The sequence below is a fragment of the Lissotriton helveticus genome, chromosome 10 (assembly GCF_964261635.1).
Source record: "Lissotriton helveticus chromosome 10, aLisHel1.1, whole genome shotgun sequence".
NCBI lineage: Eukaryota > Metazoa > Chordata > Amphibia > Caudata > Salamandridae > Lissotriton > Lissotriton helveticus.
The window spans coordinates 581,807,967-581,823,438 of NC_136071.1; the positions used below are offsets into that span (position 1 = coordinate 581,807,967).

Genomic DNA, 15,472 nt, shown 5'->3' on the forward strand with positions numbered 1-15,472 from the left:
CTGATTGCATGTACAAACTTGGAAAGGGCTAAAGTCTGTGACGCAGGGCAACAGGAACGAGGAGCTCTCGATGCCGGGATGGCCCTGTCTACTAATGTAGGCAACCTAACCTGCATAGATCCTACTATCCTACAGGTGGATGCCCATGACTCGCAGGAATGCGATTTGGCCGACAACGAGGCAATCAAGGTGGGAGATCAGAACTATCAGAAATGCGACGTGGCAAACAACGTGCCCCATTTGGAATTAGACAAAGGAAAGGAGAAAGATCCAAGTGAGTGCTTCTACTCGGTGTCGGAGGGCGGCGAATGGTCAGAAGATGATGAAGAAGACCACAGCTCCTTTCTGGAGGATAGTGACCCCGATCTGGAGAGCGATCCTGAGCATAAGCCCCCGGCAACGGCAGTGAAAACTCAAATCGGCTCAAAAGGACAGAAGCTCCCCCAAAGAGAGCTTAGTTGGGATCACTCCTCTGCAATGCCCCTGCAAGGGAATCCCGGTGGGGCAGATGCCCAGCTGTCGATCTTGGAAGTTATCCATTAGGAGATCCTTGCCCATAGAGAAGAAACCCGGCAGGACAGCCGTAAGTCCCAAGCAGCAGTCAGAAAAATGCAGGGCGTCGTCAGGAAACTCTCCAAGGTCTGCACCAACCTGGGAGATCGGATCTCAAACCTTGAGGAGAGAGTAGTCTCAACGGAGATGGAGGCTGCTGCTGCTACCAGCAAGGTCGATGCCCAAAGCTCCCAAGTCACGGACATTCAGTGGAAACTGGAGGACATTGAAAATCGCCTTAGGCGGAATAATCTCCGGATCCTTGGGGTGCCCGATGGGAGTCAAAGGATCTGATGTAAGAGCCTACATAATTAAGCTATTTGAGCAGGCCTTCCCGGAGCTCTCAAGCCGGAATTGGTCCGAAGAAATTCAGCGGGCACACCGTACCTCGTTTGAACTGAATAGAAACTCAAAAGACGGTGATAAACCGAAGGCAATTTTAATTTTTCTGGGCAACTTTGTGCTGAGACAAGCAATCGCGGAAAAAGCTAGACCAGATGCCAAGAGGGTAGTCGAAGGGATGGCATTCTTCGTCCGTCCGGACTTTTGTCATATGACAGTTGAAAGACGCTGGAGACTTAGACAGCTGACCCAGTTCAATTGAAAATAATAAATGAAGGAAGGACTCTATTTTTTGCCTCAGAAATCAAAGCCAAAGCGTACCTAGAATTCATGGGGAAATAATGTAATGAACGTTAGTATTTTCTGCATAGGTAATTGAGCACCACACAAAAGGTCTTGTGGGTCGGAGGGCTTCGAAGCACAGTTAGTTTAAGAGTTGTAGGGGGCATGGCGATGGACGACATTTGAATGTATTGGATTTTTCTCCAGTGCTCCAAATGTGACCATCACGTGCACAGACTAGGTCTGAGCGCCTCACGACTGAGGGTGCAGGGAATGGGAGGGGGGGGCAGGGCCCGGGCAGGATGGGGACAAAGGGGGGCGAAGGGAGGGAGGCCAGGGAGGCCAGAGGGGTGTGGTCGGGGGGGACTGGGGAGCAAGGGAAAAAAAGTAAAAATGTAGATGACCTGGTGTTTTGAGGCAAACCATATTGGTTTGTTAGTATCATTAAAAGTTGTAGCAGCATTAGTAGTCAAGGATTGCTTGGAAGGCTCAACTCTTAGACATGACAAGCATTAGAATCTGTACAGTTAACGTGGGTGGGCTGAACCACTGGAGGAAGCGCCTGAGGCTGGGACACTTTACTAAGTACAATAACATCGATATTCTCTGTTTACAAGAGACTCACCTTCCCTGGTCAAAAGGAAATCAAATGAATATCACGGGGTATGAGCTGCTGGCTTGCTCATCCCAAACATCGACAATAAGGGGGGTCACTATCTTGGCAAGGCCCTCACTTGGGGGGAGTAAGCTCTCTAAGGCAGATAGTTCAGGGAGGTGGGTAGTAGTGGAGCTCAAGATAGGCTATACCTTATGTGTAGTTTACCGTTCCAACCAGGACGACACATAAATATACGATTACCTGGAAGGAGAGTTAGCCAACTGGCCTACCCCTATCAAAGTCTGCGGCGATTTAAACATCTCAGCTGACTGGAATATGGTGGCCGTTTATTCAGGACGTAAACCCAGAGTATATCGTGCACTGGATACTCTCATAAAATCCCATGGGCTTATGGACGTCTGGGCGGCCAAGGAGCCATTGGACCCTGGATACACATATTTTTCTGGCCCTTCCCAACGATATTCTAAGCTCGATTATTTCCTGATCTCCTCTCCAGAGATAAACAAGGTGCATATTAAGAAATTACTGAAGTCAATTTCGGATCATAATCCTCTGATCTTGGTCTGTGAAGTGACTAAGGTGGAGAGGAAGCACAACAGCTGTACATTTGAGAGGAAACTACTCTCAGATACCAGGTTTGTGGAGCATATTAGAAAATGGGCGAGAGAATTCTATGATGCAAACCGATACAGTATGTCGCGTAACGGTGTTTGGTAAGCATTCATAGCCTCTTTCAGGGGCAAAACGATTAGCTGCTCAGCAAGGTTAAGGAGAGAGGATAAGAGAAAGATCGAGAACCTCATGAAGGAGCTAGCGGTAGCGGTAGAACAGCACATTAAAGATATTAGTCAAGGGGTAGATGGTCAGGCAAACTTAAATAAAATTACTACTACTAAAGCTGATCTCCAGAGAATAATAACACAGAAGGAAGTTAGCGAATACCAGGCTTCTAGGGCAAGGCGCTAAGAAACAGGGGAGCAGGAAGGGAGGGCACTGGCCTTACGAATAAGACAAGAGAGGACTAAGAACACCATCTCTAGTATGCAGGAAAACGGAAACGAGTATAGTGAGCCAACAGACATTCTAAGGGTTTTTAAGAACTTTTATCAAGTGTTGTATGATGATGAGGGAGAGTTGTGTGATCAAAACCCGGTTTATGAAGACGTGGGTCCAGGGCTAGATGAGCTGGCCAGGGAAGATCTTGATAGAGACCTGGCTTTGAGCGAAATAACTACAGCCCTGCAGGAGCTCGCTCCCGGCAAGGCTGCAGGCCCCGACGGGATCCCCCTGGTAGCTTATAGGTCTATGGAAAAAGAGATTTCCCCTATCCTGCTGGATCTATTCAATGGTATCTTGTGTACAGGCATAATACCGGACTCTTGGAAGGAGACCAACATCGTCATCTTTCATAAGAAAGGGAAGCCCAAAGAGCTGCCGGGTCCTATTGCCCAATTTCGCTTATTAACGCGGACACAAAGTTATACTCCAAGGTCTGGGCTAACAGGTTGGGGAGGATCATAGGTCATCTTGTCTCCCCGTGGCTGCATGGGTTGGTGCCGGGTAGAGGTACGACGAACTACACCAGTCGAGCAATAGCCTTATTCGACGCCCTTGATGCTGCGGGGAGCGAGATGGCCATGATCCTCCTCGACGCGGAGAAAGCTTTTGACCGCGTGGTCTGGGACTTTCTGTAGGCTATTCCGGTCGGTAGAGGCTTCGGCAGCAAATTTGTGAGGGCTATTAAAGCCATGTAAGCTGATCTCGTGGCCGGGGTTCTTGTTATGGGCCAGCGCTCAGACAAAATATTAATTAAGAGGGGGACGCGCCAGGGCTGTCCATGCTCTCCGATCCTGTTTTCCCTATACATAGACCCCCTCATACAGAAAATGTTAGCCTCCCCTCAGATCAGTCCGGTGGTATGTAATGGCTTTACCACAAAATTGCTGGCTTATGCCGATGATCTGGCAATAATAACTACGGATCCTCATCGCGCTATGCCTGTCTTATCACAATTGGCCAAGGAATTTGGGCATCACTCAGGCTATCGTTTAAACGAAGGGAAAACCCAGATCATATGCACTAAGAATATCACTAAGACGGATCAAAGATTTGTAGATTCAGCTGTATACTTAGGGGTTAGGGTTAGTGCTTCGGTTGATAAGAATATTGAAGAAAACTACCCACCCCTTATCGAATCAATTGAATCAGATTTAAAAAGAATCGATGTGTTACATCTTTCTTTGATCGGCAGGGTCAACGTTCTAAAAATGACCATGTTCCCTAAAGTTTTATATCTCTTCAGGGCCATCCATTATTATTAGGAGGCAGTCTGGTTAGGAAAATAGAAGCCACTTTTGTAAGATTTGTCTGGCAATATGGTAAGATTAGGCGCTCGACTAATCTTCTGTCGCTTCCATTGGCAAGAGGGGGATTGGCTATGCCAAACCTTAGACTTCATCATCTTACCTGCTTACTTACACAAATGAATATACTGTTCCAACTCGATCTCGCTCCTCAGGAAGACCTCCTCGGGAATCAGAGTCTCCCATCTATTTTCGAGCTGCTTATGGGGAGGAAGGCCCGTGGGGTGTTGAATTGTGAAGTTGAGCGCAGATATTACAGGAAAGCCAGATATAAGATTTTAGAAGGGGTATGGGGGACCTGGAAGGCCGTTAGAAAAATTCTGAATATTCCTAAAATTAACGTCAATATGAATCTGTGGAAATCCAGCCTTTTCCCCCACCTAGGACAGAGCAATAACTCCATGGTTTGGAGGGAGTGTTTGATAAGGTGTTTGGGAGATATTACATCAGGTAACGAAACTCTTAGCTTTGAGGTGATACAGCAGAAATACGGTGTCCCTCAAAGCCATTGGTTTTTATACAGGCAAATTGTTCAATCATTGTCAGCAATAAGACCAAGGTTCACGCTACCTCCTGGCAACTCATTGGTTGACTACTTAATCGGAGGGGGTAAAAAGATAAGAATAGTGTATAATCATCTGCTCCTTAGTCTGTAGGACGACTTGGAGAAAACTGAAACCTCTTTGGCACAGAAGTTGGGGGACCCTGATGACGATCTAGACCTTGCCCTGCTTTTAAATAAGAAAATATTCCGGTCCTCAAACCTAAGGGCCCAACACTATAAGACCCTGTTCAATCTCTTTAATACCCCAGTGAAACTGTATGGATGGGGAGTAAGAGAAGATGATAGATGCCCGAAATGTAATAGCGGCCCTGCAGATCTATTACACATGTTTTATCACTGCCCCAATCTTATTTTAATTTGTAGAGAGATAACTCGGTTTCTGGAGGGGCTGCTAGGTCATAGCATCGATCTATCCCCTACCCTGGTCTTAACAGGGACAGACGACAAGCTAAAGGCGGGGAGGGATGTTAAAGCCCTTGTCTTTATCGCAGTCGCTGTTTTGCGAATCCTAATTTCTGCAGGTTGGAAGGATACCACTGCCCCCATGTTCCAGATGTGGCTTGCCAGATTACTGGGCATGCACAATGTAGAGTCATGTCTATACGAATTTAAGGGCAAAAAATCCAAAGAAATGGGCAGAACAATTTGGGCACCACTAAAAGACTGGAGAGACCTGAAATAATTGATCTTACGATACATATTTATTTGGGTTTATCAGGTCTTACATACCTTTCTCTTTATTGGGTCTTCTTAGCATTCAAACTCGTATATAACGTATATCCCCTGACTGTTTTATGCCAACTAAATTATGTCTATTTATAATATTGTAGTTTGTGGATGAGGTTTTTAATGAACTGTATTTGCATTGATTTACTGTTTGGATTACACCATGTCTCTCAATAAAAAATAAAAGAAAATTTAAAAAAAAAGGTTTGCAGCAACCTATCATCATTGTACATGTGGATGAAGGAGGCAAGATGGCCGCTGGGTAGGAGCTCCTGTTGGGAGCTCCAAGTGCTGGGGATCCCAATTTTGGGTTTTATCCCCGTTAGCACCCAGCTGCAACCCCTCCGTGTTGTGCTAAAGCAACACAAGAGTAACTGGAACAAGTAACTGGATTTGAAATATCAGTAACCTCCTTACCGGCCTGGCGGTGGACGAAAGCTGCTGAGGATCCCCGACCAGCCTGGAAGCTGAGCCTCACAGGAGAAGACGAGCCATCCACACCTTCCTCTTCGGCCCCTGGGCCCCCCCTGGCCAGTCTGCAGAGCACGACACGGATGTCGATGGCCAGGAGCCCGCCGCGCTCGACTGGTGCACGTTGTGGCTGCTTGTGAGCTAGTGGTTGCCAGCGTGACGAGCTGTGCTGTGCTCCAGAGGTATCCGACCCGCAGGCAATCACCACCGCTAGCGCCGGTCATCGGGGAATTGGAGCCTGACCGGGAGCAATGCTGGCGCCGGACGGATGACGGGAACCCCGCTGCGGAGTGTTCCTGCTTGCCTGCAATCACCTCCGGGACCCCCGGTGCCCCGTCGGGAGCTGTGCTGTCCTGCTCGCCGAGCTCCTGCCTGACTGCTGCTCCGGGTCGGATTCTACGCAATGCGGCAACACCGGTGGAAGAAGCGCCCTGCTGCCAAGGTGAGCTGCAATCAACGCCGAGACCCCCGGTGCCCCACGGGCTGTCCTGCTCGCTGAGCTCCTGCCTGGCTGCTGCACCGGGGCTCCAGGGCTCCGGGTCGGAATCTACACAACTCGGCGACACCAGAGAAAGCAAGCGCACTGTTGCCAAGGTGAGCTCTGTGTCCCCCCCCACTCTGCAAGCTGTGCTCTGCGCCCCCCCCACTCCACTCCCTGAGATGTTTTGGAGCTGTGATCGGGGATGTAACCTTGCAGATGGGGGGGAGAGAGGTCTGAACGAGTGCAGGTGAGCGAGGACAACCCTACCCCCGTGAGACTCTCGGTGAGATCGTGGATCATTGCTCACATCGTGTCTCTCAGTCAGATGCCCTTCCGCCACCCCCCCCAATAATTGGCGCACAAGTATAAGTTAGTCTGCTCCCAAATGCAGTGTCTGCACAGGCGAGTGGGGGAGCTGCTTGTCCTGATTAACACTGTTGCAGCATGGTGAGCACGGTGTTCATGAGTTTCCTGAAGTTTTAGACACGCAAATAGCGGTACTGGCATGCAAAATTAATGCTGTGTTCAAAGCGGTCCCTGCACTCTCCACTAACTAAAATGGCGGGGGCCATAAAGAAGAGCCATAAATCTCCTCCACTGCCCACCAGATGACCATGAGGCTACATACCAATGAGCTCAGGGGTCACCAAAATAGAGATAAGACGCGCTCCTCTCCTCCTTGCAACACTGGAGCTGTACCTTCTCCTCCCCACCAACTAACACAGATGATGGACTAACCAGACCTGCCCTAGAGTAGAAAGGGAAACCTAACTCTCTAAAGGACTTCAACAACAGACAAAGGACTACTACAAAAGACGCTGGTTTCTGCATGTGTTACTCGGGAGGCCATCTGATCATAACCTAAGAACTGGCCTTTTTATACCAATCCCACCCACCACAGACTTTACTTTACCTGTATTTTGAACATTTGTAATGTTCAAAGCACCTCTTATACCTATCAATGCAGTATTATACTTCTACCCGTATTTTTAACACCTGTAATGCACAGACTACTACCTCAGATACCTTGGTTGCTAACTAATGTCATTTCCGATTCTTGATTTTTGATTCATGTACACTACTGGCTTCATCTGTGTTCTGCTCTTAAATTCAATCTGGTCACTCCGTTCTAACATGTTTAAAAAAGGGTTAATGTACAGCGCCAACAGGAGCGGGTAACAAGGACACCCCTGCCGTGTGCTTCTGAAAATCTGAATTGCTTCAGATGCAAGCCCAATTGAGCATATCTTGGCCACGGGAGATCAATATAAAACTCACAGAGCCTGAATATAACCCTGGCCAAACCCCATTTGTTGTAGGACTCCCCAAGGGCAGTCCCAAGCAACGCGACCGAACGCCTTTTCAGCGTCAAGCAAGATCAACCCTAGGTCCCTGGACTCAGCCTGCGCAATATCAAATAGGGTCACTACCCTGCTAATATAGTTCACTGTCACTCTTCTGTGTGTAAAACCGTCTTGTCTTAAAGAGACCAAGGGGAAATGACTTTAGCCAATCGATTCGCAAGAATCTTGGCATAGATTTTCCCGTCACAGTTGACAAGAGAAATTGGACGATAGGACCCCGGCATATCATATGGTTTATCCTTCTTCTTAAATATGATGATATTAGGCTCATTCCAAAGATCGCGGTGCTCCCCCCATTCGTGCTGCTTGAAAAACCGCAAGCATGTCAATTTTGAGATCTTGGAAAAAGGTCTTATAGACCTCTGAGGCCTGCAGCTTTTCCGATCTCCATACTATTGATAACCTGATCTAATTCATCAATAGTGATAGGGCTGTCCAACATCTTGGATTCCTCCCGATCCATCCACTCCAATAATAAATATTGGAACCCCAGATCCTTAGGATGTCGCCCCATATCTTGCTCTGTGTAAAGTTCTGTAAAAAATTCATGGAAAACCTTAAGGATCTCCTGAGGATCATGCACTACATTACCCAGAGCATTCTTCATACCATTAATTCTCTGCACAGCCTCCCTTGTATGTAGTTTGTGAGCTAGACAATGCCCTGTGGCCCCCCGTATTCATAGCAATCTTTTTTGTGAATTTGATATTTTAACGTGATTTCTTTGCTCCATAACAAATCGATGTTATCTTTGGATCTAATCACCCCAGTTTGCAATATCTTTCCCATCCGAAATCCCCCGCCAGAATCTCTTCTGCTGTTTTAAGTTTATTACATAACTCCTGAACTGCCAGTATAGCTTGCTTTTGTTTATGTATTCCATAGGTCAGGACTTCCCCTCTGAAACAAGCTTTAAAAGTATCCCAAACAAACCCACATGGTGTGGAATGCGGATTGATTTGAAGGAAGTCCTTTATCCAGACCTTCATGTGGTCAATAAAAACATTGTCCAAAAGGTGCTTCCGATCAAAAGTAAAACCCCTTGGAGCTATACATATCCCAAGTACGGGGATACCCAATACTACTGGCGCATGATCGGAAGTGATTCTCGGAAACACTTGTATCTGAATTCCTGCAAATAATAAAGGGGATACAAAAAAAAAAGAATCAAGCCATACTAGCTTACTATGCAGGTGAGAATAGAACATAAACCCCAGATCTTGCATATGGAAGCTGCCCCAAACATCCATCAGGCCATGATCTGGTAGCAATGATATAATGTCTTAATTAGCCTAGATTTCCTACCTCTATAGTTCTGAACACAAGATCGGAGCTCTTTCCCAGTAAAGTTGACATTAAAATCCCCACACAGTACCAGCGGAGTAGGCCATAGCGCATGTTCCACGTTTAAATACTCAAGAACCAGGGTCTCATCAAGATTAGAACCATATACTGTGCACAGCGTGAGCTTCACTCCCCCCAAACTACATTCCCGGATAGCCCACCGTCCTTAATTATCAGCTAATATATGTCCTGTTGTTTGTGTTGCTGAATTAGCTAACACCGCTAGTCCCCTATTCATGATTGATTGTTTTAAGGCTGCCAAGACCAAATAACCCAATTCGGACAGGATCTTTCACTTTTCCCATGGTATATGAGTTTTCTGCAAACACACTAGATCAGGCTGAATAACGCGGAGCTCTGCGGCCACTCTTTGTCTCTTATTAAAGTTTTTAAACCCATATACATTTAAAGTACAGATTTGAAGACCGATCTTAGCCATTGATTAGACATGGGTACCAACACTTGCTCAGTTCTAGTAGAGAAAAATCTTAAATCTCTCATCTTCAACACTTTACCGATACTGTGGATTTGTTTTCTTATTTTATCCCAACCCTCCCCCAGCTCCCCCGAACCCCCACCCATCTAAACTCCCCTTCCTCCACCCTCCAAAACATTCCCCATCCTGTCAAAAAGGCTTCAGGACCAATGGTCCCTGTGATGACAAGCTTCAGCCACCCGAATGTCCCCCCACACCTATACACTATGCTATGTGTTAAAAGATGCAACAACTGCAACGATAAGATACAAAACATTCCAATACACCATACCAACAATGCAAATGCAGTAATGTACTTTTAGGCATTTGAAAAATAAGAAACAATCGCTCAGAGGGTGCCATGAAGCAAGAAAAGAAGGAGGAAATGTATGCATCAAGGCTAACTGACCCAAATACTAAACAGGAAAGGACCTAGACATATATAAGCTTTTACATCATAAAAGACTTGTAGAAATCGTAACATGATAGATCATAACCAGAATATCAATAGCCAAAGCAACTACTTTATTTTTACAAAGAATAAAGAAACTCTTTGACTTGCACCTCAGAAATAAAAAAATTGAGTATGCTCTTTATAAAGAACCTTTAGCTTTGCTGGGTTTAATAGAAAAGCTTGAGCCCTCTGGGCTTGAAATGGTGCAATAAGCTAGCGTAACTGCCAGAGCTTTTCTACAGTATGATGACAAAAAGCTGTCCAGATGAAAACCTCCACTCCTTTCCCAGCTCTCTTTTTATCAGGACGTGCTAACTCATATACGGTTTCCATGGCAAAAAAATGATTACGGGATATCGAAATCGCTCTTGGTCTAGTTACTATTTGGCCAGATCGAGGACGGAGGGAAAATGGAAAACGGTGCGCCCTCTGTATCTCTCTCTGCCAGTCCACTGCGTGAGTTCTGGCAAGGCCTCAGTAAACAAATCACTAAAAAACTTGCCTGGGTCCTGCCCTTCCATGCCCTTGGGAATTTGTGGAACTCTCAAATTATTTCTGCAGGACCGATTTTCTAAATCAACCAATTTCGGCTGTGTCCTCTTTTAGGGTTCACAGGGTCTCAGTCAAGGCCTTCGGTGCTGCCAATGTATCCTCTAGGCACAAGATGCGAGCTTCTGCCTCATTAAACCTCTGAGTAAATGCAGTACAAGTCTTGGCTATACGACAAACTGAGTCCTGCAATTTGCAACATGATCTTTGTGCCCTCTGACTCTCTGCGCGTGTCTCCTCCCTATGTGTCATGATGGTTTGATAGATCAGAGCCAATGAAACCTTTTCTTATGATGATTCTGACGCTTTTTCTTTAAAATTGTCCAAGTTACCGCCATTGCCAGTACCTATCTCTGTTGAAAAGGAGTAATCTCATTGTAGAGCATTGCTACCATCTATCTGATTAGCTCCTTCTCTAACTTCTGGGTACTTACGTACTGTCCGAGAACTGTCGTCTGACGTATCACCTCCAGTGTCCTCTGGCTGCGCGCTGCTGTGGTTGTTGTCCCCGTCATTATGCAAACCAGTCTTAACCTGAGTCTTCAAAACTGACTCTAAGTCATTGCTGGAAGAATCCGAGTGATCCGAAAGAGAAAAGAAGTAGTTCCCAGAGTCTATCTCCCACATAGGAGATTAAATACTTTGGCACACCAGCTTCTTGCCTGAGACAGAATCAGATTTTTCTGTATTTTCCGTATCTGAGGCATGAACTACTTCTGGCTTGTTATCATTTAATATATTTTCAGGGGTAGGTATGTTTCCCAGAGTGGTCTGTTGGGAGCCCATGCATGAAGTGCCTCCTATCATTTGGATAACATTCGGGATAAGTAATGAACCAGAGTCAGTGTTGCCCTTACCAATATGGGCACTAGCACCAATATCCTGTTGTCCAGAAAGGTCAGATGCCTTTCTACCCCCAGTTCCTAGCAAAGGAGAGTCAACCTGAAAGGGCTGTACAAGTTTTTTTATACTTCACCACAGAAACCAAAAGGGGGATAATGTGCATACCCGAACTTTCCTTAGAAAATGTTTCTCCTGTTGCTGAGGTATCTTTTTTAGCAGTTTTCCCGTTAATGCTCACAGCGCCAGCTCCTGCTCCAGCAGGCTCACCCAAACAACGCAACCTCCCTCTCCCGGCTTTGTGAGGCACTGTTCACGCAATGCTACCTTCCCCTTACCGGCTTCCGTCAAACGTGACTGCCGTGAAGCAGCCCCAGCGCCACAGCCTCGCAGACAATGCCTTAGCAAGAGAACCCAACATGAAAACCACCCAAATAAACCAGTGGAGATCGTCTCATATGTCTAGCAGGTCAGCACAATATGTGCATTCTTCCTCCTTCACCGTAAATCACATCACAACTCCATGTAGGTGCGGGAGTCCGGGACCAGCCAGCTCACACGTCCGAGCTTGCAGATGCCATATTGCCTCACCTGTACACCTGGAAACAATGGTCTAAAGGAGAACTTTGGTTCCGGTTCTCCTGCACCTGCTGCACCATTTAAATCATTCCCCTTTTAACTGCAAGGTAACTGCATTTGTGACTGCCTGTTTAGTTGTCAAATATAGCAATATTAGGTGGTTAGAGGACTTCTGACAACTTTTTGGCCCGGTGCCACTGCACCTGCTGCACCATTCAAGTCATGACCCTAGTGCCTGCAAGATAACTGCACTTATGACTGTCTATTTAATAGTAAAATTTAGCAATATCTGATGTTTAGTGGAGTTATGACAACTTTTGGCCCCGGGGCCACTGCATTTGCTGCACCATTTAAATCAAGCTCCTTTTTTTTTTAATTAAATTTTTATTTAGCAACTTCCAAAGTGCATATAAAAATAGAGAATAATTACAAGAATGTTACAATTTTAAAACATTGAGAGATATAGATGCTGATACATATAAAACACATACATTTTTACCACCGAGATATATTCACAGGGGAGCTTCCAATAACAACTACTTTTTAAAACCTATCTTTCCAAGTGATAATAGGCTGCCAAAGTTGAATACCCCATTGTCTAGACTTTTTACCCTTTCGGTAAAGCTTCTTTTTACTGCAAAGTAACGGCATTAGTGACTGCCTGTTTAGTAGTCAAATATAGCAATATTAGGTGTTTAGAGGAGTCCTGACAACTTTTTGGCCAAGTGCCACTACACCTGCTGCACAATTCATTTCATGACCCTCGTAGCTAAAAGGTAAATGTACTTGTAACTGCCTGTTTAGTTGTAAAATATAGCAATACGCAGTGTTTAGTGAGGTGCTTGGAGCTCTTGGGCCCAGTGCCACTGCACCTGCTGCACATTTTAAATAATGACCCTGTTGCCTGCACGATAACTTCACTTGTGACTGCCTGTTGAGTAGTAACAGTTATTAATATTTGTTGTTTAGTATAGTTATGACAATTTTGGCCCGGTGCCACTGCACCTGATGCACCATTTAAAATTAAGCCCATTTTAACTGCAATATAACTGCAATTTGTGACTGCCTATATAGTTATAAAATACAATTTTGCAATATTAGGTGTTTAGAGGAGTTTTGACGACTTTTGGGCCCGGTGCCACCACTCCTGCTGCACCATTCAAATCATGACCCTCTTGTATGCAAGGTAACTACACTTGTGGCTGCCTGTTTAGTAGTAAACGGCAGCATAGCTCTTATATATTAACTTTATTTTTAACTTTAAATTTTTATTATTTGATCATAATGATCAAATCGGTTAGGTTGAAATAATCAATCTGATAATGCCTACAAAGTGCAAAGTAAGGTATGGAGGCATGACTAGGAAATGCAATAAACGTTCTAAGGCTAAAGCATCTGCTTTATACAACTAAGTAAAAAAAAAAAACATTCCAACGTACTGTTAGAAGCTGTCTGCCTTTTCCCCAGAGAATGGGGCTTAAACAGTGTGAACAGCTTTAGTCAAAGTATCGTAAACGTATGCAGACAAAGGAAGTTAACAAAAAAAAGTTCCACACAAAGCGAATGAACACAGTAATTTGGTTTTGGGGAACACACAAGAGCTCCCTTTGAAGATGTATTAAATGAAATATATTAAATACAAGAGATTTCACAAGCACATCACAGCGCTGTGCATGCAAAACCTATATACAGAATTCATCTAAAGTATTGTAAAACTGGTGATGTACTTCATTGAGTCCAAACACCAGCGCGATCAGTGGATTGTGAAGGTCCTGTGTATTAATTGGCATATTTTGATATAATGGAATTCAGACAATCTTAAGGAATTGGTTGTGTGATGATAAAATGTGCAATTGCTGATGCAATTTCAAAGGAACATTGTTAAACAGAGAACATTTTAACTTAACTAGACTATGGTAGTTTAATTAGTGTTAAACCCTTTTTTCCTTTTTGTTTTCAAGTGCTATGAAGATGTCTTGTTGAAGGCCATGGAAGAGAAGAGCCTCTGCCCTCAAATAAAACAAAAAGGGGAGAAATATATGACATTTTGAAGCAAACCCTGATGAAGGCTCCAGAATAAATCGTCAATAAAGTTCATTTTACAAGCATGCATACTCTAAAGAAAAGGCAATGATGTTGTGCCTATCCATCTATAAATAGTATATTATTCTTGGATATATGATTTGTTTGCAGCAGAAAACATTGCTCCTAATAAAACATTTAATTTGATGTATTGTCTGTAAAACTGGTTTTCATGCATGTTGAAACGTTGAAATGCCACAGCTAACTAAGGCTGTGGGGAAAGTGAAGTTTGAATTGGCGAGACAGAGGGGAATTATCTGTTCGCTGGTAAATAATCAGCACATTTATGCACTGAGCAAATATTGTGATCAACATTAGAGAGTGTATAGTTCACAAAATGACTTGCAAGGTTGTGGGGACCATGGGAAAATAAAATTTACCTGTCCCCCCCCCGGACAGGTATACATTCTGTACATTAACATCATGAATTTTACGTTGTGTTTTGTCATATTTAAATATACATTATAAAGAATTTACAAAATATATTCCAAGCATCACGAAAAACCAATTAAAGCAATAACATAAATACATTACAGCATTGATAATAAATCAGTTTTGTAGATCTCGCCAGTGTGTGAGAGGAGTCCAGATTTTCATGCCCCTTTCGCGTCGCCGTCTACCTTTCCGCTTATATATACCTATCTCGATATTATGCACAGCTAAAAGCCTGGCTAGCCACTGTTGAAAAGTCGGCGGTAGCGGGTCTAGCCAAGCGGAGGCTAGACATTGCCTCCAAACAGCCATAGCAACAAATATAAAATCGTGACCGCTCTCAAGATTATCTGGATATTCAACCCCAAGTACCATTACCTCTGGTGACAATGCGACCTTTCTATGAAGAACAAAAGTTAAGAACCTCTCTATATTTTGTATCAAAGGTATTAACACCGGGCAAGAGGCAAAGATATGGATGCAGTCTGCTTTAGATAGGTTGCATCTCGGGCAGCAGGTCCCCTTACCGGTTCCCCATTTTGCAATCTTATCGGGTGTATAGTAAAGAAAAAAAACAGGTTTGTAAAATTGTGCCTGGAGTTTGGTAGAAATAAGGATGGTTTGAGCTAGATGATAAGAATATAAGAATCCTTCTTTAGAGATCTTGAGTTACTTTGCCACCTCGTTGCCGTTTTATCTAAATTGTCTGGAAACCTATCCATCAATCACACATAAACTCCACCGATTGTATGTTTCTTAGAATGTATAATTGTCTCTACTACAGTAGATTCTTCCCCGAGTGTCCTTGCTCCAGATTTGTGAATTAGGAAGTCCCTAATTTGGAGATATTTAAAAAAATCCCGCCAGTCTAAACCAAATTCTCCCTTCAGAGCATCAAAAGATTTAATCCCCTGGTTAGTATAAAAATCCCCTAATTGTGTTATTCCTAAAT

At 44.5% G+C, this 15,472-nt stretch overlaps 1 long non-coding RNA gene across 1 annotated transcript in view; it reads left to right on the forward strand.

The window, feature by feature from the left end:
- Positions 1-14,235, forward strand: part of LOC144785412 (uncharacterized) — a 490,657-nt gene extending 476,422 nt beyond the window's left edge. Inside the window, exon 3 of the long non-coding RNA XR_013601870.1 lies at positions 13,968-14,235. This is a non-coding gene — a long non-coding RNA (uncharacterized LOC144785412). The remainder of the gene's footprint in view (positions 1-13,967) is intronic.
- Positions 14,236-15,472: the final 1,237 nt, after the last annotated feature.